Source organism: Marmota marmota, unplaced genomic scaffold, assembly GCF_001458135.2.
Source record: "Marmota marmota marmota unplaced genomic scaffold, marMar, whole genome shotgun sequence".
Lineage (NCBI taxonomy): Eukaryota > Metazoa > Chordata > Mammalia > Rodentia > Sciuridae > Marmota > Marmota marmota.
In genome coordinates, this window is record NW_025999932.1 from 37,211,788 (window position 1) to 37,233,493 (window position 21,706).

Here is a 21,706-nt window from a genome sequence, read left to right on the forward strand (position 1 = left end):
CCAGCCTCTCTTGCCTCCCTTTTGGGAGCTGGGGCAGAGGAGCCGTCGCTGAACCCCAAGATAAAGGTATTTTCTCTGTCTCTGTGTGATTATTTTGTGTCAGCCCAGTTCACCTGGAGTGACCCTGACCAATTTAGTTGTGTGTCCCGGCAGAGCTATATGTTTGTTTTTAATAGGACTGAAAAAAAAATAGCCATCAATAAATATTGAACCGTGGCCATGACACACAGACATGTTCAGGGATGGAGTTTTCTGATATCGGCTGCTTACTTGGAAATGCATCCAAACAGTAGATTGGCTTGATAATGGAGCCTGTTTGGTCTGCCGTGACAAAATACCACAGACTGGGTGGCCTAAGCAAGAGAAATTTCTTTCCCACAAGTTCTAGAAACTGGGAAGCTTAGCATCAAGGAGTCAGGCAGGTAGATTTTGTTTGGAGGTCCCTTCTCTTTGCAACTGGCAGCCACTGTCTGGTCTCTTCTTTGTGTTCTTGTGGGAGAAACAAACGAGCTCTCTTAGGTCTCCAGAGCAAAGGCCCTCCTGCCCTCATGACCTCATTTAACTTTAATTACTTCCTTAGAAGTCCCATCTCTTAATACAGTCATTCTGGGCATTAGGGCTTCAACATTTGAATTTGGGTTGGGAGGGGAGAGATACAAATGCAGATGAATAAATAGATACATGATAAAGTAGGTAATAGTAAAATGTTAACTGTAGAATCCAAATGGTATATGTGCACTTACTGTACAATTATTTCAACTTTTTAAAATATATTTGAAACTTTTTATAATAAAATGTTGGAACCAGAGTGAAAGAGAGTCCCAGGAAAATCAAGGGTAGTGAGGTTGAATAATCTCCCAAGGTCATGTGGCTAGTATTTTCACAGCTGAAATTCGAGCTCTGACATTCCAACTGTCCAGCATGGCCCCCTAACTGGATGGACACTGAGTATCCTTAGCAATCATTTATTTCCCCTTTAACAAACCCAGAGCTGGCAGTGTTTTCCCCATTTTTTTGGTGGGGGGGTGGGGGTTGTGTGTTTTAGTTGTGGATGGCCACAGTATCTTTGTTTTATTTATTTTTTTTTTTAATGTGGTCCCGAGGATCGAACCCAGTGCCTCATGCATGCGAGATAAGCACTCCACCACTGAGCCACAACCCCAGCTCTGTTTTCCCCATTTGAAAGATGGGAAAAATAAACAGAGAGCACTCCACGACTAGTGCAGGCATACCTGAGGGGGAAGTGGGAGCATGATTCATTCCAGGCATAGCGTGTGGCAAACCTGCATTCAAACACTGACCTGAATAAGCCACCGCTTGCTGACCCTGAAGAACTTTGGTGTGAGAGGGAATCCAACCTCCACTCAGCAGCTTTAGCAGCCTCAGAGGGTGGCAGACTCTGAAAACAAATCAGTGGAGGGAATGTTCAGAGAAGAAGCTTCAGTTTCCTCATCTCAAAGTGGGTGATGATAATGCCTTGCCTAGGTATAAAAATTAAATGAGAGAGAAAAAAATAGAATTCAATGAGACTTGTGCAATGCCTGACACATAGTAAAAATGCATTGATTTATTTTTCCAGCTTTATTGAGGTATAATTGACATACAAAAAATCTGTACATATTTAAAGTGTACAATTTGACAAGTTTTGACATATGTATATACCATGAAACCATCACTTTACTCAAGATAAATATCATACCCATTACCCACAAAAGTTTCCTCTGGCCTCTTGGTAATTCCTTTGCTATGGTTTAGATGTGGTTTGTCCCCCAAGGGTTCGTGTATAGGAAGCTTGGTTTTTGTGTTAGCTTTTTGTCTCTGTGATAAAATAGCTAACAATAACGACTTAGAAGAGGAAAAGTTTATTTTGGCTCATCGTTTCAGAAATTCAGCCCATGACTGGCTGACTCTATTGCTCCTGGCCCAAGACGAGGCAGAACATCATGGTGGAAGGACATGGCGGAGGAGAGCTGCTCCATTCATAACAGACAGGAAGCAGAGACAGAGCAAGCAAGGTGCCAGAGACAAAATATAAACTCCAAAGGCATGTCCCCAGTGACCTACTTTCTCTAGTCACACCCTACCAGCCTGCAGTTATCACCCAGTATTATAATCCTTTCAAATTATTAACCCAGGGCTGGGGTTGCAGCCACGGGGTAGAGCACGTGAGGCATTGGGTTTGATCCTCAGCACCACATAAAAATAAATAAACAAAAGTATTGTGTCCATCTACAACTAAAAAAATTATTAATCCATCAAGTGGATTAAATCGACTGATCAGGTTACAGCTCTCATAATCATTTCACTGTGATCATTGCTACATTGTCTACTGAACTTTGGGAGGGACACCTCAAATTCAAATGGTGACAGTCCTCGTGTGGCAATTTTAAGAGGTAGTGATACCTTTAAGAGAAGAGGCCTCGTGGGAAGTCATAGTTCATTGTAGGGGAGGGTTGTCCCCTCAGGAGGGCATTAATGTAGTTCTAGTGAGACCCCAGCTACTCTCTGGTTTCCTGTTTTGCTGTGATCTCTCCCACTTGTAGGTGCTCCTGCTATGATGTCATCCACCATGACATCCTCGCCAGAGCCAACCTGATGCTGGTGTCATGTCCTTGAACTTCCAGAACCATGAGCTGAAATAACTTCTGTCTTTATAAATTACTCAGACTTAGGTATTTTGTTGTAGTAGCTGAAAATGGTCTAATTCACCCTTTTCCCATCCCTCTCTTTCCCCCAACCCTTTGTAGTAGCCATTGATAAATTCCCTGTAATCTCAGATTAGTTTTAATCTAGAAGTTTATATAAATTAAATCATCCTGTATATAGTCTTTTTTTAATAGAAAGGGTCTGCCTTCTTTCAAAATTCAACATAACTGGGGGCTGAGGTTGTAGCTCAGTGGTAGAGGACTTCTCTAGCATGTGTGAGGCACTGGGTTCAATCCTCAACATCACATAAAAATAAATAAAATAAAGGTATTGTGTCCATCTATAACTAAAAATTTTTTTTTTAAATCCCAACCTAACTATTCTGAGGACAATCACCCATGCCATTATGTATATCAATAATTCATTCCTTTGGTTTTTTTTTTAGAGAGAGAGAGAGAATTTTTTAATATTTGTTTTTTAGTTTTCGGTGGACACAACATCTTTATTTGTATGTGGTGCTGAGGATCGAACCCGGGCCGCATGCATGCCAGGCGAGCGCGCTACCGCTTGAGCCACATCCCCAGCCCAATAACACATTCCTTTTAATTGCCAAGTACTTCTCCATTACATGGATGTCTCACAATTCATTTACTCACTTTTAAATGGTTATGTGATTGTTCCCTGTTCAGGGCTACTACAAATAATGGCGCTTCTATGAACATTGGTGTGCAAGCATAAGGTAGACATACGCTTTCATTTCTCATTGTAGGTACCTAGGAGTGGAAGGGCTGGATCATATGGTAGATGTATGTTTTAACTTTTCACCAAACTGCCCAACTGTTTTCCAACATTTAACCATTTAATATTCCCACCAGAGGTGTGTGAAATTCCAATTCTTCCACATTCTTGTCAATCTTTAATTTTAGCAATTCTAGAAAATGTGTAGAAGTATCTCATTGTGGTTTTAGTCTGCATTTCCTAATCACTAATGATGTTGAGATTTTTTTCATGAGTTTTAGCCAATTTGTATATCTTCTTTGGTGGAACAACTCATTGTTTCAACGAGTGGTTGTTTTATTATTGTTGAGTTTTGAATGTTCTCTATATATTCTGAATTCAGGTCCTTTGTTATGCTTTCCAAAGAACTTTCCAATATTAAAGAAAAAAGAAAATCTTTTTTTAATATTTATTTTTTAGTTATAGGTGGACACAATATCTTTATTTTATTTTTATGTGATGCTGAGGATCGAACCCAGTGCCTCACACGTGCTAGGTGAGTGCTCTACCTCTGAGCCATAACCCCAGCCCAGAAAAAAGAAAATCTTGAGAGCCATAATAATTGTGATTTCACTTGCTCAATAATTCAGAAAGATCAATAAAAGTAAAGGGTCTCAGTTAATGATCTTTCTAAATTAATCTTCATGGCATAAACCACAGTAGCATGTGCCTCCTTATGGAGATAGCCAACATTTGATTAGGTTAGGGCCTATCAGAAAGAAAAAAGGGCACACTTGGACATTTATAAGCTATTAACACCATATATTAGGAAGGTGATCTAGTCCCTAAGCATACAAAGCACCACTTTGTCATTAGTGGTTTCTGGAGAGAAATTGCCAGAACATAGAGCATCAGGTCTGATTGCTACTCTCAGCCCAACTGTATCTTCAGACTGAATTAAATCCTGTCTCCAAATCCTGTTTTCGACAGATTCACTACTAGCTGGGCACACCTCCCCGTTACCTCCAACCTACCTGCCTTTTTGATGCCCTGTCTTTCCTCCAGTTGGATACGAGCTTTGTATCTACATCTAGCTGTGTTCTCAGGAACTCTTCTCTATGCTCTTAAACCCAACCAGGTCCTCCATCTTTTCTCCTGCCTTAAGTGAAACCTGGCCGTTCCTGAAGAGACAAGGCACTCAGGCAATGTCCTCACCACTTGGAGCTGCACTTTCCAATTTGTCCACCCTCCTTCCAGGTCCCCAGATCTTCTAAACATCAGGTCATCTAACTCCCTTAGTCCCTCCTCCTCAAAGCTGTGAGCTACTGTTGGCCCTACCCCTTCACCCAGGAGACATGGAGCCCCTGGCTTCATGCCTTCCTCTCCTCCCAGTTCCAGCCACATCATTCTTAGCCATTCTCAGTGACCTTAAGTTGATTGGTTTGAAGCACCTAACACAATGTTACTGAACCATTCAACAACACCCTGTCCACTGAGGTCTTTAACTCACAGGTCTCCAATGACCTTTTCTCCATTCTGCCTCGGGAACCCACCCCTGCGATCACTCCTTAGAGATCACCAGAAATGACCCACCTCTGAAATCATTATTAAAGCATCCTACCCTCTGACTACCACCTCCTTCCTCCAAGGTCACCCACTACAGTGCATACACCATCACACTTCTTCAGTCTTACCAAAAGCTCCGGTCCATTCATCCTACCATGCCTTAATCTTCATCAGCTGCATCATGACTTTCATTCTCCTTGGCCAGCCTGGATTTCATGGGCTGCTTTTACAGCAGCTCCCTTATGAATACCCTCAGTCCCTTGGCCTGGCTCCCTTCTTCTTACTCTCTCTACCTTATGGGAATCTAAGCAGCTCAATGTTGCTAGAGGGAAAACCACACATGGACCTGCCTGGTTGCACTTTTAAAAAACCAGAAATTTTTAAAAAATATTTTTGAGTTGTCAATGGACTTTATTTATTTTTATTTATTTATTTATATGTGGTGCTGAGAATTGAACCCAGTGCCTCACACATGCTAGGCAAACTCTCTACCACTGAGCCACAACCCCAGCCCCAGAAATTTTTAACTGAAATAAAATGTGTTCATAGAAAAGTGATCAGCTGCTCAATGGGTATATGGTTTCCATTTAGGGTGATGAAAACATCTCTGAACTAGGTAGAAGTCGTGGTTGTACAACATTGTAAATACATTAAATGTCTATTTTAAATGTCACAAAATTGTCTATTTTACGATGGATGATGGTCAATTTTATGTCACATGAACTTGACTCAATTTTTTAAAAAAATAAACAACTTGATTATCACAAAGCACATTCACATATTTAACCACCATACAGTTCAGAAAATAGTGCATTACCAGAATCCAAGAAGCCTTCCTGATGCCCACTTCTAATTACTACCCCTCTACCTTGCCCAAAGACAACCACAGTTTTGTGTCTGGCATCTTTTTTTCCAATATATTTATGAGATTTACCCGTGTTATGTATATAACTATACATATACATACATATGTTATATATATATATCCAATTGCATTTTTAATGTTTTATAGACTCAATATTTTTACTATCTCATACTTTGTTATGGTTTAAATGGTTTTGTTCCCTGCAAAATTCATGTTTTGGAAACTTAATCCCCAATGCTACAGTATTGGGAGGTGAAGTCCAATGGAGGTGTTTAGGTCATAAGGGCAGTCATGAATAGATTAATGCCACGATGGGCTTAGGGCTTGTGAGAATGGGCTCCTGCTCTCTTCTGCTCTTCTGCCCTATAACACAGAATTTAAGGTGTCATCTTGTAATCAGAGAAAGCAGGGCCTCGCTTGAAGGCACCTTGATGTTAAACTTCCCAACCTCCAGAATTGTGAGAGAATAAATTTTTGGTCTCTATTAATTACCCAGTCTCGGGTGTTTTGTTATAACAGCACAGAATAGACTAAGGCATAACCACTCTGTTGCTATGGATATTTAGATTGTTTCCAGCTTGAGTTCCTACAAATAATGCTACTATGGACGGTTCTACTCATGCATTTTTGTGCACATGTACTATCCTTTCTGTTGATTTTATTCCTAAGAATAAAATTGCTGAATCACAGGGCATGCATTTCTATTAGCAGAGAGACCCTAGCACATCTTATTTTTTAAGATACTCATTTATTTTTAGCTATTTCCTCATTTCTCTGTTCCCTTTTATAGCAAAATTTCTGCAAAAAAAGCTATCAGTACACACTGCCTCTATTCTATATCTCCCCTTTGCTGTTTTTCACACTTACTAGTTTAATTTCTGCCTGCTTTTCTTCTATAATTTCTCATTCATTTTTAATAGCTTTTTTAAAAAAAAAATTGTAGTTGTAGATAGACAGCATGGCTTTATTTTATTTGTGTTTTTTTTAAATGTGGTGCTGAGGATCAAACCCAGCACATCCCACATGCAAGGTAAGGGCTCTACCCCTGAGCTCCAGCCCCAGCCTCTTTAATAGCTTTTATTCTTCTCTTTGAACATCCTATACATAATTATTGAAAATCTTTGTCACACTATCCTTACTTTAGGTGATGTACTGATGATAAAAGAGAAGCCCGGGATTGGAAAGCCTAATCCCCAGCCCTTCACTGCGTCCAGTGAAAATAAGAAACCACTACCCCCACCCTATTTGAGACATCACAGTGTGGGCTGCTGCCAGGGGTAGGAGTTGTATTTTTGGTACATTAACCCCTCAGCTTCCACGTCATTCTGAGGTGGTGTCTACATCATGCTATTAGAACTGTCTGTCCCTAAGAGTAAGAAATCTCAAAAGTTGGATCCTGATTCATGGCTCAGCATGAATTCTTGTATTAATAGTTAATGACCCCCCCCCCAACTGCACTCAAAAGGCAGTCAAGTAAGGTTTAAAAGCATTGCATTGTGGACTGGGGTTGTGGCTCAGCCGTAGCGCACTTGCCTAGCATGTGTGAGGCACTGGGTTTGAGTCTCAGCATCACATATAAATAAAATAAATTAAAGGTCCATTGACAACTTAAAAAAAAATTAAAAAGAGCACTGTATTGCTGGGAAACTCTACACCTGGGAAAAAAAGAGTCTGTGATTATACAATTCCACATGTTCACCAACTACCCTTGGGACAGGAGCTGCCAAGACAAAAAGCACAGAGGATCCTCCACAGTGTCCATGTACCACTGTGTCCCAGTGTGGGTACCAGGGAGGACAATGGACAAGAAAGAACCTTCCATGTGGCTGAATTGAGGGTGGCTATTTTATCTGACTGAGGAACTCAACACACTTCAGAAAATGAGAAAGGGTGAGACAGTCCATGGTGCCCACCCATGCCCATATTCATTGCTTTCCTCCCCCAGTTTATTGTATTGATACATAATTTTGTATAATAAGCTGCAAATGTTTACAGTCTACTTTATTTGTGGGGAGGTATCAGGGATTAAACTCAGTGGCACTTAACCACTGAGCCACATCCCCAGACATTTTAAACATATTTTATTTACAGACAGGGTCTTGCTGAACAGCTTATGGCCTCGCTAAATTGCTGAAGCTGACTTTAAACTCGAGATCCTCCTGCCTCAGCCTCCTGACCGCAGGGATTACAGGTGTAGGCCATTGCACCTAGCTAAAGTGTACCTTTTGATAAGTCTTGGTAAAAAAAAAAATATGTATATATATACTACTGTGAAATCATTTGCACAAACAAGATGTTGAGCATTTCCACCGCCCTCCAAAGTTCCCTTGTGCTTCTCTGCAGTCCCTACCTTCTTTCAACTCACTTAAAAGCAACCTGACCTAGGCCACCACTCATCCACATTCCATCTACACAAATTAGCTTTTATTTCCTAGATTTCATATAAGTGTGTATTCTTTGGCCTCTTTTAGTCAGCATAATTATTTTGAGATTTATCTGTGTGTGTAAATCAGCAGTTTCCCTCTCCTTTCCCTACCCCTAATACTCTTCTATTGCATGGCTATACCACAACTAGGTTATTCATATTCATAGATATGAGTTATTTCTAGTTTGGGGCCATTAAAAATAAAGTTACCATGAATATTTGTGAAGACAGACTTTTTCTGTTAGGGACAAAATGATCAACTTGAAGGGATTTGTATATTTGGGGTTTGTTGTTGGTGTTGTTTTGGCTACAAGGAATTGAACTCAGGGACATTCAACCATTAAGCCACATCCCCAGACCTATTTTGTATTTATTTTATTTAGAGACAGGGTCTCACTGAGTTGCTTAGGGCCTTGCTTTTTGCTGAGGCTGGCTTTGAACTCATGATCCTCCTGCTTCAGCCTTCTGAGCCACTGAGATTATAGGCACGTGCCACCTCGCCCAGCTAGATTCGTGAATTTGAATTTCAAAGAAACTGCCAAACTGTTTTCTAGAGTGGATTGTGCCACTGTATGTGTTCCGGGGCAGTGATGAGTTCTGCCTGCTTTATCTCCTCATCAGTACTTGTTAGTCTTTTTAATTTTGGTAGTTCTAAGGGGAATATTCCCAGGTACTGCGCATGAGGACCTCAACATTTTTTAAAATTTATTTCTTGGTTGTAGTTGGATACGATACCTTTATTTTGTTTACTTATTTTTATGTGGTGCTGAGAATCGAACCCAGGGCCTCACATGTGCGAGGTGAGCACAATACCACTGAGCCACAATCCCAGCCCAGGACTTCAACATATTTTGTATTTGGGGGTGGGGGACATAGTTCAGTCCATAACAGGGTTAATATTCATATTTTTACATTTTTTTCTTATGTATCAGGGTATAGTTGGCAGACAGAAATGAAACAGAAACAGTAATTTTAACAGAGAAATTTTAGTATACCTAATTATCAACTATCACAGGGGATTGGAGAAATAGAGAAATGGCTTGTTAAGAGTTACAAAGAAATGAATTACAGTAGATGGGGTAGAGAGAGAAGATGGGAGGGGAGGGGAGGGGGGATAGTAGAGGATAGGAAAGGTAGCAGAATACAACAGTTACTAATAGGGCATTATGTAAAAATGTGGATGTGTAACCGATGTGATTCTGCAATCTGTACTTGGGGTAAAATTGGGAGTTCATAACCAACTTGAATCTAATGTATGAAATATGATATGTCAAGAGCTTTGTAATGTTTTGAACAACCAATAAAAAAATAAAAAATAAATAAAAAAAATTAAAAAAAATAAATAAATAAAAAATTTTTAAAAATTAAAAAAAAAGAGTTACAAAGAATACGTCTTGAGAAGAATATGGATATAATAGTGAGCGGGACTAACTACTAAGCTTTAGGGCTTCCACAGGACACAAGAGACCTGTCTCCTAGGGCTCAGATCCAGGACAGTTAGTGTGACCACGGCTAACTGGATGATAGAGAAGTTTGCAGGGTATGTGCTGGGGGTTCACTACAAATAGACAAACCATGCGCAATAAGGCACCATATAAAAATGGGAAGGGGAGAGAGAAGAAAATGGTTGGCAAACAAAAACAAAAACACATAAAACAAGCAAAGAGAAATATGCAGAACTATACCATCCTCATTTCTTTAATTGGCCATGAGGCCATTATTAATATCTGTTTTCTTTCTCTCATTACCATTCTGTACTTCCCCTACCCTCCGCCAGAACCTCTACTGGTACGGGTTCCTTACCTGGTGCCATAACACAAACTTTCACTTGCAAAGGATTAACCAGTCAATTAGCTTGAGTTTTTGTTTCTTTATTTCTGTGGTTTTCTTGACCCTTAACAGGCATGGAAATTCTAAAAGGCATCCCAGAAAATCTCCTGGGTTTAAGACATAGGCCTTCTTATCTCCATTTGCATTAGCAACTCGATTTTCCTTTGGTAACTAAGATCAATCACTCCATCCAAAAGAGCAGCTGCTAAGTTTCTTCCTCAAAAACTTTAGTCTTGAACTTACAGCCTCTGGAACTGTAAGCCACCGCATTTCTGTTGTTTCAAGCCATCCAGTTTGTGGTACTTTGTCATGAAGCCTTAAAAAACTAATATAGACCCTGGGGTCGGGCCAGCACAAAAATTAGTCTAAAACAGATCGTAGGGGTTCGGTAGCTCAGTGATAGAGTGTATACCTAGCATGATTGAGTCCCCAGGTCCAAAATGCATTCAGAAGCATACAAAGCCCAAAATGACCATGTGGAAGTCTCACCTTCTGATACAGTTGAACCGCTGTTGTTTTCCCTGATGGAAAGACTTCCTCTTTGGGGAAGTAAGCCTCAAACCAGCAGAGCACAAAGTTACCAGGGTGAGAAGTGGGGATCTGCTCTAAGTTGACTATTAGGTATCATAGTGAGAAGAACCACTCTCACCTCCACCCCTTGATTCTGAACTCATAGTTCCAGTTGTGTAGGAGATAGCAGGGCTCTTCCTCAAGGGGCATCAGACTCCTTAATCAAGGAGCTTTGGGCCTGTAATCGGACTTAGATCTCAAACCGGACAACAGCCATGGCTGTCCACTGTAATGACTCAAATCATGTTTTTGGCTACTTGACCTAGAGTTTTTTCTTCTTCTGCAGATCAAGCAATATGCTAGTAGATGGCCCATCGATTGCATGCCTAGGAAAACCATGACGGCTCAACCACCACCAAAGACCTCTGCAGGCCAAGTAAGGCATCCTTCACAGCGGTGTATCCACTTTGTGGTGATTCAATGCTGCCACTACTTCTGTCACTCTGAGGTCCCATCACCCTATCCAAGGCAGGGAGACCATGTTGATGACCGTATGTTTTATGTGGCCTACCACGAAGAGCAGCCACAGAGCTCATGAATACATTTTTTTTAAATTTTTTAGTTTTCAGTGGACACAACATCCTTATATTATTTTCATGTGGTGCTGAGGATCAAACCCAGCGCCCCGTGCATGCCAGGCAAGCGCGCTACCGCTTGAGCCACATTCCCAGCCCATGAACACATTTCTTAATGCTTTAGTGAGGGGACATATTCTGGACCTTCTCAAGGAATGTAGCTAGAGCAGGTCAAAACAATGACATGATGAAATATTGTAAAGCAATGCTTTATGCCACCTTTTGGGCTCTGTTCGTGATTAATTTTTCCTAATAGTGACAACAATTTAGATATTTTTTGCCATTTTAAAGCAAAACAAGAAATAACAAAGTAATATTAGTATATTGCATGAATTGAAGCTTCTAGAGGGGAAGAAACCAGGAGAAGTTCCGGGTTCCTCAGCAGCATTTATTTTGGTGTTTTCTTTTTAAGATTCTGCTATCATTATGACAAATTCCCACTCCTAGTCTGCATCTTTTCACTCAAATTCTATTTTTTAAAAAGCCTAAATTTTTTTTTTGCTATTTTATCAATATTCTTGGAGCCTCCATTGATCAAAGCCAAATTCAGCAATAAAGCATACATTTAGCTGCCCTCTTTGGCAAGTATTTTTAAAGAGCAAAAACTCTTTCCTTTCAGTTTTCACAAACACATCCAACATCATGCTTTTAAATTGGAAGGAGCTCTTGGGGAGTTACACAGGGTTATGTATAAACCTGAATAGGCTGTACTCACCAGGGAAAATATGTGATTTATCTAAGCATAGTAAATAGTTCAGAGTTCAGTTTTCAGGGTAGGAATGTCTACTATAAACAGTAGCAGTAACTATTGCTATGGCAAAAATTCATAAGCATGAGAAGAAATCACATTTTTCTAAAGAACATTTGCTCAGTATTATCTTTGCCCTTCTATTTAGAGGGTAGAAGAAGGAAGAAATATGAGATACATACTTATAATACCTTCTCTTTTCTCATATCATTTTCCTTACTGTAAGAAATACCCTGTGTACTGGAATTCAAGACCTATGACGTATCCCCAGAGGTAGAAAGTCCTGCAAATTCCATTGTGACAGCTCAGTGCTCCTGGATTGGCAAACCTCTTCCTCTGGGTGTGCTCATCTCTCCAGCTTGCCTAACCCCTCTACTGTTTCTGAACAACTCACTCGTGAATTGAAAGAACAGCATGAACCTCTTAAATACAGTCAAGTGAGAAGGATTTGTGCTCTTGTCAATTCTGTCTCTACTTTTGCCTACAGAATATGGGGTTCTTGAGATTCCTAAAACATATTCTTTTTAAAACTTCAAAAACAGTATGAATGTTTGCAGGAAAAAAATAACTAAAATATTACATTTTAACCAGGGTCAATGAAGATTTAATTTTTCTTCTAGAACCTGTTTTTGTTGTACTCATGGTTTTGTTGGCTTAAAGAAAAAAAAAATCCCTAATGTAGTTCCTGATTGATATTTGTTTTCTTAGTATCGTGGTTTCATTTTGAGATACACTTCCTGGTAAAGCTATTTGCTATCTGTACATCTTTAGAAGGGTTCCAGCAGCCCAAATTATTTTTTATAGGAACTGGTTTTGATTTTCTTTTTTCTTTTTTTCCCATCCACTGAACTAATTCACTTGAACTCAATGAATTTTCAGTCTCTGGATCCCTTTATTTTAATGACTCGAGCTTTCCAACTAAGTTGGAACACTAAATCCTGAACAAGTCAGACCTGCATGCTTGGTCTAGATTGGTTAACCACACTGTTAGTCACAGAGTTAGCCTGGGAAAAAAATGGTTCCAGTTTCCAGCCCCTAGAAATCAGAGTGAGCTAGAAATACCAATTTGTTAAATCATGAACTCATCTGAGCAAGTCCAACTATTAGGAGAAGTGTGTGGCCTCAGGTGCACAGGATTGGATTAGGATTAGTCCTAATTCTATTTATGATATGCTTTCTTCAGTGATCCTTGAGTGATCACTTTCATTAAGTATGAAATATTGACATATAAATATATATATATATATATATAAATATAGAGGAGCTGGGGTTGTGACTCAGTAAAAGAGTGCTTGCCTAGCAGGTGCGAGGCACTGGGTTCGATTCTCAGCATTGCATATAAATAAATAAACAAAATATGGGCCCATCAATGTCTAAAAAATATATTTAAAAAATAATAAAATAAATATAGATTAGCACTCATGAACCTACCATCTAATGCAGAAATGAAACCTCAACAACACCCTACTCCTGACCATGTAATTGTCTTCCCATCCCATCTCTCTGCTTTTCCACACTCAAGGTAACCATCAGGTTGAATTTCTATATTTTCCACTTCCTTGCTTTCCATTTATTTAATTTAATTGCATCTATTTATATTCATAAGAAAAGGAAACCTGCTTATCTTGGTCTATTTTAACTATTAAAAAGGACATTACATTGCATGTAATCTTTTGGAAATCACTTCTTAATATTATATTAAGATTTGTGTTTTTATATGCTAGTAGAGTTTGTTTATTTTGACTGCTGAATAATGTTCCATTGTGTGGACTTAGTACAGTTTATTTATTCTTTCTTCTATAGCTAGACTTTTTGCTCTCACCAGGAAATCACCAGGTTTAGAATCTCGAGTTCTGGGTTAAATCCTGCTATGGTTGGATTATGTTCCCTGCAAATTCATATGTTGAGGTTCTAACCCCCAGTGCCTCCGAATGTGACCTTGGCTGAGGATAGGGTCTTCACAGAAGTAATCGAATTAAAATGATATAATTTTTGTGGGCCTAACTCCACAAGACTGTTATCCTTTTAAAAGGGAAAATTTGGAGACAGTTGCTACACATGTAAAATGCAAGCAGCCACACAGGAGTCGGGGTTGAGGCTTGAAGCATCCCTCTCTCACAGCTCCCAGGAGGAACCAACCCTACCTACCAAGACCTTGACTTCAGACTTCCAGCTCTCAGAACTAGTTATGAGGCTTTTCTGTTGTTTGAACAACCTCCTCCCTTTTTTTTTTCACTTTGTTAGACTAACAACACTTGCTTGTTAGACCTACAGCAAACTAATACAAATCTCCATGTAGCCGTGTTTCAGTTGTGTTCAAATAACTTTCTGAGAGTGTTTCAGTGAACTTAGCAGAAACATCAAAGAGGTCTGAGGTTGTAGCTCGGTGGTAGAGCACTTGCCTACCCCATGTGAAGCTCTGGGTTCGATCCTCAGTACCACATAAAAATAAATAAATAAAATACAGATATTGTGTCCATCTACACACACACACACACACAAAAAAAAAGTTTAAAAATAAAGGTTAAGAAACAACAAAGATGGGCTGGGGTTGTGGCCCAGTGGTAGAGTGCTTGCCTGGCACATGTGAGGCACGGATTCCATTCTCAGCACCACATAAAAATAAAGTATACAATTTGATGTTTAAAAAAGAAAAGAAACAACAAAGACAAAAGTTAAACTCTCCTTCACAAGGTTTCTGTAAAGTTTAAATGAGATAATAATGTAAGTGACAGCCAAAGGAAAAAGTTGTGCTCTGTTTGTGTACAATGTGTCTAAAGGAATTTTAACATCATGTATAACTAATTAAAACAAATTTTAAAAATTAAAAAATTTAAAACACAAAAGATAAAATAATGATAATGATAATAATAATAATAACATCCCAGTGCAAAACGGGTTCTCAGTGTTAGTTGAGGCCAGGGGTGGCACACGCCTGAAATCCCAGCTGCTCAGGAGGCTGAAATGGGAAGATCGCAAGTTCAAAGCCAGCCTCAGCAAAAGCGAGGCACTCAGCAACTCAGTGAGACCCTGTCTCTAAATAAAATACAAAATAGGGCTGGGGATGTGGCTCAGTGGTTGAGTGGGCCCACTCTGGGTAGTCCCCTTTCCTCACTGAGCCTTTGCCCAGGTGACCCTGAAGCTTTTCATTCCGCCTTGTCTCAGGGGCAACCTCGTTCCCGCGGTCGGCCTCTAGGGGGCGCGCTGGCTCCAGAACCCGCGGCCGGACTCCGCAGCGCGGGGCCCAAGGAAACCGCAAAGCGACTCTGTGGCCACCGGCAGCGCTGGTCTCCATTCTGCTACAGCCTCCTCCAGACTCCCTGCCACGGCTTCCAGACAGTGGTAAACCCGGGGTGAGGCCTCAATATGCCCGCGCCGCAATGAGCGCGCCTGACGCCCCGTGTGCGGCACCACTTACTCCGAACAGTATTGTTCTTCCTCTCAAAGGAATAAATTAAGGCTCAGAGGGATTAAGTCAAAGACCGAGGGTCACACAGCTAGTGGGAAGTGAACCCAGGTGACCAGCCTCCAAGCTCTGTGCAAGACAGCTTTGTGGGGGAGCCCAGGTGTAGCAGCTCGGGAGAGGGGGACCAAGCGACGCACAGACTTAGTCACGGGCTCCACAAAAGACCCCAGGGAGAGAGGAGCAGCTCAGCTTCCATTACTTTTCCTTTCTCTCCCCCGAAAGGCTCCACTGCTCCCACAGCCTTGGGTAATCCCGCCACTCTGCATCCCCTGGTAATTTTTTTACTGGCCCAACTTATTCTGAAAGTGAAAGAAAAGTGGGGGTGAGTTCCTATTCTTCCTTTATCCCTTCTCTACCCTTCAGGATGGGATGATTTCCACAGCCACTCCAAAGAAGTATATAGACTGGTTTTGGAGCAGGCATTTTAATTGTTTACTGCCTCTCCACTGGAGGAGCCAAGACACAAAAACGACTAGTTCAAAATTACTGGAAAAAAAAGGATTATTATTTCTTTTTCTTTTTGTGATATTGGGGATCGAACCCCTCAGTGAATGCTAGACAGGTGCTTTACACCTGAATTACACCCCAGCCCTAAAGAAAGGATTTTCAATATTCTCAGCTCAAAGAAATTATAAATGTTTGAGGTGATCTAATCATTACACGATGCATACAAATATGGAAATATCACATCTAGCCGTGGACAGCAGCCCACACCTTTAATCCCAGCTCAAATCAGTAGGCTGACGCAGGAAGGATCCCAAGTTTGAGGCCAGCCTCAACAATTTAATGAGACCCTGTCTCAAAAGAAAAAATGAAAAGGTCTGGGGATATAGCTCAGTGGTAGGGAAGCCCTAGTTCAAACCGCAGTACCAAAAAAACAGAAACCTACACTGTATTCCATCAATATGCACAATTATTTTATGGCAATTTAAAAACACAACAACGGTGGAGCTACATAATGGACTTCTCATGTCCACATTGCTGGGCAATGGAAGTTTTTCTGCAAGACATAGCCCTGTGGGCCAGAAAAACTGACCAATGTTAATTTGATGCTCTGTGTCACTGAATTTGTATTCAAAGGTTTCTCAGGTCATAATACTCCCCAACTCCTTCCTGAGATCACCTAGACAACCTCCGGCCAACACTTCAAAGCCCACACGGAAGCTCTGTGCCGTGGCTGTGGAAAGATGGAACTCTCCCAGTGCTGCCCACAGGGCATGTGTGACCCAGCAGAGTGTCACTCAACAGGAGAGAACATATTTTTAAAAAATAGCTCTCAGTGAAGGCCATGCTCGTGCAAAAGATGTGAATCCTCTCTGGAGTTGGTGGTGTTTGATTTTGTGGGAGTTCTTTTTTGTTGTTTCAGTTTATTTTTCACTGGTACATTATAATTATACACAATAGCGGGACTCATTGTGACACATTTATGCATGAACATAAAACAATTTGGCCAACCTCATTTCCCTGTGACAGTAATTTTTAAGATGATTAGAATGATCAGGGAACACACTGGGAGGCAGAGATTTCAGTTCCTTCTATTTCACTAAGCAATGCTAAGCCTCTGAACAAGACCCTTGTCCTCTCTGTGTTGTAAAATAAGGAATATGGCTCCTTTCTGGCTCTGCTAGTTTCTTGTGTCACAATGTTATGCTTGAATTCGGGACCCCCAAAAGACCACCAGAGACCCAAGATCGATGTAAGCAGCAAAGAGGTGTTTATTGCGAGCTAGCTCGGTCCTCCGCGCGCATACACAGCAACTGGTGACACTGAGAGGCCCCGAGCCCAGGGTTTGCAGCAGTTTTATACATTCTTTGGAGAAGGCAGGGACTTCACATACATCATAGCATCTCTTAGCAAATCATCACACACCGCGGGAAAATCAAATAACAACTCTAAAACGTGATTAGCACATTCACTGGCGGGAACAAGTTGGGTAGGGGTGATTGGTCAGTACAAAAGGGGTATTCATTTGAACTGATTGGTTTAAGCCAAGAGGGGTGTTCATGCTGAACTACATGGTTTCCCAACACATTATCAACCAGCATAAACTACTGGGAGGGTCATCTGGCATCCCAGGTATTTCCCTGTCTCATGCTGATTGGTGGCTGCTAGGGGGTTGCTATGGGTCCTCACCTAGCCTGACTGGGTCAGGGACACCTAGCGCAGCAGATCTCTCCTGTTATTTGTAGATAAACCACTTAGCAGGGTGGGAATGTGCCTAGGAGTGCTCTGTGGGTTTTTCCAAGGACAAAGGTGATGTCCCTTCCTTGGACAGGCTTTGCTCTGAGGTAGAGGCTGGTTTTTCAACAAGCTGAGCTGGTGTCATCAATTACTGCAGCCTTGAAATTACTCTAACAGGTCTCCTGCCACACCAAAGTTCACAGGCATAATGCTGTTCATGTGCAAAATGTATTGAGAGCCTTGAAACAGAGACCCCCCCCCAAGGCGGCTGAACCTTTCCTGGCTCCTTGCTCTACATTTGCTTTACCTGTTAGCAGACGCTAGGGGGTCCTACAGCCTCTAGGGTCCTCCCTGACCCCTTTCTTCTCTTGATATCTTTGTTGAAAGATGACATCACACTGTGTCAGTAAACATTGGATGCTGTGGAAGGCTGAGACATTTGAAAGGTTCTTAAAAATAAAGTCACAATACAAGAGCAGAAGGTCTGCAGAACAGTTCCTGTGCCTTGGTAGATTTTATTGAACCCAGTCAGCACCCTTGTCTCTGTTCCTGGAGGACCTCCCCTCCCCAAGATGGGTGCCTGGTGTCCTAACCCTGCCCATCCAAAAATGCCTGCAGGACCAGAGAGCACAGTATCAGACCAGGTAGGAGAGAGTCAAGGGCTGGCTCTGCCCTCTACAAACTCTGAATTGGGATGAATCTCCTGGCCTCTGAGACTAGTGTCCTCGGCTGTAGAATGAGGACGGGAATATCCAGTGTGCAGGAATCCTTCAGGGGACATAAAAGGATGGACATGAAGCACCAGCACATGGTATATGATACATAAATGGTCAATATTTTTTGGGTATTAACCATGTTACCTTCCAAGGTATACTTGCATTTTTATAGCCACAAGATCCACTTAAATAACTGACCTCAGTCAGGAAGGAAAATGAGTTTGGAGGGATTGGTCATCTTTCCTCTGCTGTCATATCACAGTAAGTGGGCAGCTACCAACAAGAAAAACAGTTTTGATACTAGAATATTTTTTAGAATGCTATCCAGCTTTTATTTGTAAAGAATTTAGAATTATCAATGCATTTTGATTTGCACATTTGACTCTGAGAGTGGTCTCTTTAGGTGATTAGGATAGATATCATAATCCCCATTCCAGAAATGTGGAAATGAGCTCACAAATGACTTGCTAGGAAGCCACTTAACCCCAGAGGATGAGCCCTCTGTAATCCAAGCCCAGGGCTCTTTCCACCATGTCCTCAGCCATAAACTATTACAGGGTCGAGGGATTCCGTTTGACCTGACAGCCACCATCTTGAGTCATAACCACCATGATTGCCTCTGAGAAACCCTGGCATGTTCTCCCCACATAGTTTCCCAGATAAACAAAACCATTGGAGTGGTATGTGGAGCTTTCTGACCTGGCCCCCTGGGTTATCAGCACCAGGAATGTGCCTGACGTCTTTGATACTAGCTTGAGATAAACCAGGTTCATTCTGGCTAAGATGAAGTTACTTTTATCCTGACCTTTTTTTTTTTTCTTTTAGTGTATTATAGTTATATATACCCACCAATGCAAATAACATAGTTTTCTCTATTTCAGTCCCTGTTTCCCTTCCCTCCTTCCTCCCTCTGATCCACTTCCTCTAGTCTATTGGTCTTCCTTATACTTATTATTTATTTGTTTTGTTATTGATGCCTTCTAGTTATACATAAAATTGAAATGCATAGTGTTCTGACTTCCTGCTGACCCAAATGGCAGAAATCCACCAGGCCTTGATGCTGCCTAGGACCACACCTGTGTCAGTAGTCTCTGCTAAATTGCACTGTCTGCCTCTTCCTTAGTCTCACAGCACCTCAGGGCTGGTTCTCACACAGCAGGACCAGGTTGCTCGGGAACAGTATCACTGTCGCCTGTCACATCATGTCTCACAGCAGCCAGCCTAGCCTTCCAGAGGAGAACACCTTGGATTTCAGACTGCGAACTACAGTGGAAAGTGGTTCTTACCCACAGCTTTATTATCCAGCTGACTTCTCTGGCACATCTTTGCCCTGTACCATGGACAGCCGGAATCCTTGACCTTGCCCTGTAGCATGGCTCCTCCTTTAGCCTTTCCCACCACTGTGCGGGATACCCCCATTTACCCACTTCCTCCTCCTGGAAACCTGGCTCCTCCCCCTCCCTCATCCCAACTCCCACGACCCTGACCTTGTCTTTTCCCACCAAGCTATAGTTCCATCCACTCGTCTCCACTGCCCTAAGTGACCATTTTGAAAATTCACATTTCAGGGGGACTGGGGATATAGCTCAGTTGGCAGAGAGCTTGCCTCGAATGCACAAGGCCCTGGGTTCAATCCCCAGCAACAACAACAACAACAAAAAAATCACATGCAGGGCTTTGTTCTTGGTTTAGGATTCAGTAAATCTGGGATGGGGCCTGAGAATGTGCATTTCTGAGAAGTTCTCGGTTTTGCTGCTGTTGCTAGTCTGGGGTCCACACTTTGACAGGCTAAATACCTAGAATAGCCTCCTAACGACATGGAACCTTCTTCCCTCCAATCTATTCTCTACATCCAAGTCTAAGAGATCATTTTAAACGTCAATTGACCGTGAACTTCCTGTCCCAAACCCTCTGGGCCTCCCCATGCACTTGGGAGAGTCTGTCTGTCTTCTATCCCCAGCACCTGCACATGCTGCACAGAGCTCCTTTGAAGTTCATACCATCAGACTAAAAGCCTGCTGACTCTCTTGGTCACTGTCATCCACCAGTGCCCTGGTCACTCCTCCTTGCTCCTTAAGGACTTTCTCAGGATCCTCATCTTCACTAACCACTTGTTTCATTATTGGGGGGATGATCAGTTAGCCTTTGACCTTTGGCTCCTTGACCTCCTCACATCAAATGTTCTTTAGCCTCCCACTCTGAGGTCATAAGCTTGACCTCGTCATCACCAATAGCCAGGTCCCTCTCTCAATTTCAAGCCCTTTACTTCCCAACCACCTCCTTCTTTCTCCTCCAGCTTGGTGGCTATAATGCTCCCACCCCAGTAATTCTCTCACCTCATCAAGAGCCCTTCACTCATAACTAACCATTCATTGGCCCCATCACTTTTTTAAAAATCATTTTCTCCTAGTTTTTCACCTGCCACTTCATCCATGTGTCCATCAGCTGTGTTACTGCAATGAAGGCTTGAGATAATCAACTTGTAAAGAGAAGAAATTGAGCTGGGCACAGTGGAGCACGCCTGTAATCCCAACAACCAGGGAGGCTGAGGCGGGAGGATCACAAGCTCCAGGCCAGCCTCTGCAACCTATCGAGACCCTGTCTCAAGATTAAAAAATTAAAAGCGGGCTGGAGCTGTGGCTCGGTGGTAAAGGGCTTGCCTGGCGCATATGAGGCCCTGGGTTTGAGTCTCAGCACTGCACATAAATAAATAAATAAAATAAAAGATCCACTGACAACTGAAAATGTTTTTAAAAAAATTAAAAGAGCTGGGGATGAAGTTCAGCGATAAAGCACCCATGGTGGGTTCAATCCCCAGTACAAAAAAAAAAAATGTAATGAATTAATTTTGACTCACAATTTTGGATGTTTCAGTTCATGATCAATTGGCTCCATTGCTTCTGGGCCTGTGTGGTAGCCAGAAATGCAGAAGACAAAGTAAACTGTTCACTGCCGGGACACAAAACAGAGAAAAAGAAACCCGTCCCTTTCAAGGGCACTTGCCCAGAAACTCTAGTTAGGCCCCACCTAGGTTCCACTACCCTGGGGACCAAACCTTTGACTCGTGGGCCTAAGGGGGACACTTAAGATCCAAACTGTAGCAATCATCTCAGGTTGAATGGTACCGCATTAAAAGCACTTCCATAGAAACCACTACCCCCTGTCTCTCTCTGCAGCCACGGATACCCCCAACCATTCCCTCCTTAGTCCAGCTCTTACCTAAGCAGCAGGAGAACACCTTGCTTCTTATTAGTGGCCACACCCCTCAAAGTTATCTATTCATTGCTCCAAATCCTACTTAATACCCTTCCTACTTAAAGGGTGGTGTTATTTTTACCAATGGTGCAGGCTTCCGTGGGAGCTAGTTGCAAAGGCTCTGGCGGGGCTCTCAGACCACGGAG

The 21,706-nt window shown here is 41.8% G+C and overlaps 1 long non-coding RNA gene across 1 annotated transcript; it reads right to left on the bottom strand.

Annotated features, from left to right (window-relative positions):
- Positions 1 to 1,105: 1,105 nt before the first annotated feature.
- LOC125615992 lies at positions 1,106 to 21,676 on the bottom strand. Its single transcript, XR_007346587.1, has 3 exons — positions 21,525 to 21,676; positions 21,163 to 21,254; positions 1,106 to 1,481 (listed from the first exon to the last, which is right to left on the bottom strand). It is a non-coding gene; the product is annotated as an uncharacterized LOC125615992 (long non-coding RNA).
- Between the last annotated feature and the right edge of the window lie 30 nt (positions 21,677 to 21,706).